Source organism: Aplysia californica, unplaced genomic scaffold, assembly GCF_000002075.1.
Source record: "Aplysia californica isolate F4 #8 unplaced genomic scaffold, AplCal3.0 scaffold00981, whole genome shotgun sequence".
Classification (NCBI taxonomy): Eukaryota; Metazoa; Mollusca; class Gastropoda; order Aplysiida; family Aplysiidae; genus Aplysia; species Aplysia californica.
The window spans coordinates 167,381-169,229 of NW_004798251.1; positions in this window are offsets into that span (position 1 = coordinate 167,381).

Here is a 1,849-nt window from a genome sequence, read left to right on the forward strand (position 1 = left end):
CCCCCCCTTAACGGGGACTTTAAAAAACACCTTCAGAAAAAGTACTTTGCTTCCTCGCTTCACTCTTTCTATTCTCTCTCACGTCTACCAATGGAAATGCCACTTGCAGCACTTACTTGACAAACTATCACCACTTATTGAAAACATTTGACATGATACGTTCCTTCACGAAACCGACGTTGTGTCCTTGGGAAAGGCAATTTACACGGTTTTCCTAATTGGCTCGGTCCTTTCGAAGATGAACGTTAAAATCGATGGTCCCGCCTCTTAAAAAATAACCTAATAGTGTTGACAGTTGCGTTAAACCTAAAACTTTTCCATTTCCATTTCGTTTGAATGCCTCCAATACAGAGACAGGTATGTATTTGAATTGTGAGCCAACGTGGTGAAATCAGGCGCTCGTCAAAATAAAGATATCAAAGATATCGGCATCTTTCATCCAGTTTGGCAATGTTTTTTCATTTTTTCATTTTTATTTCTATTTAAAAACATATTTCTGTGTAGATTTTAAACTGAAAACGTTGATTTAAAGCACAACAAATGTACATTTTTAGTTTCAAGCGACTCTCAAGCTTTGGAAATGAGCAAACTTTGGCGGCAATTTTCTTGCCGATTTTAGCTCTGAAACCCTGGGATGTCCACCTCCTTCAGTTGCAAATATCTCGACTTCTATTCGTATTATATTTATTGAAAGATAGCCGAATGAACCAGTTTTAAAATGATGCCAATAACTTCACATACCCAAAAATTGATGAGAGATTCATTCTATCGCGTCGTAACACACGTTATAATACATGGTTACTAGCTCAGGTTACAGTTTGTGGGACACATGAAAAGACATACAGGTCTTGACATCTAGCTCTCACTGGCAACATCGAGGGGGAACAATGCAGGGGTAGACCTAGAGCAACGTCTTTCTTGGGGAGCCTAAATAGACTGGTGACGAGGAAAGATCAGGATAAGGTAGTTTCTTTGAAGAGCGTCTGGCCAAGAAATGAATTAAGAACCATGACCGCTGATGTGTGTTACCCTTTCGGAACTTAATGATGATGACAATCTGAAGCGGCCAATTGTTTCGATGTAGTAAGTAGAGACTGGTCTAATTATTACACCACAGATAGCTGTCTTGTACTTTTAAACATCTTCGTCGACATATGTGCATGATCAATTCACTTCAGTGGAATCGCCACTCCAGCCTTTTCGCCACATATATCTTCTTATTTATTACTTTCGCCACTTTCCCCTAGTATTCCTTGTACCTCTAGCAGCTCTTCTAAACATGAGAAACCGTTCTGTGTCGGATGCGATACTGATTTCATCATTAGACACATACTAACAGAATGTCCAGACTTGGGAGAGACTCGAAGGAAATAATATTTTAAATGTAAAAAAAATGCAAGACCAGTTCTCCGTCGCTGATCCTAACAGAATTCTCATCTTTACAAAGGCCATTGGCCTTTACACAAAGAAGTAATATACTGTCATTTTAATGTAATGTAAACTGGTATCTTTAAGTTTAATCTTATCATTGACCAAAACCAAGCCGTGCTGTGAACTGTTGTAAATGCAACCAACTTGTGTTTCGCGCGCTCAATTCAAATGACCTTGTGCAGTTGTTTGTTTGTTTTTGTAGAGTGTTTTACGGCGCTCGCAACTGCATAAGGTCATATGAGCGCGCGGAACACACCTAATATTTTTCGGTTGGTAGGAAATTTTGAATTTTGCCCGGGTGGCGGCCGAAGCCTACTCTTATCAATTTTAGACCACCAAGGGATCTTTAACGTGCACAACTTGCACACGGGCCCTCCGAGATTTTTCGCCCTTGTCCGAGAAGGCTAGGTGTAGATCT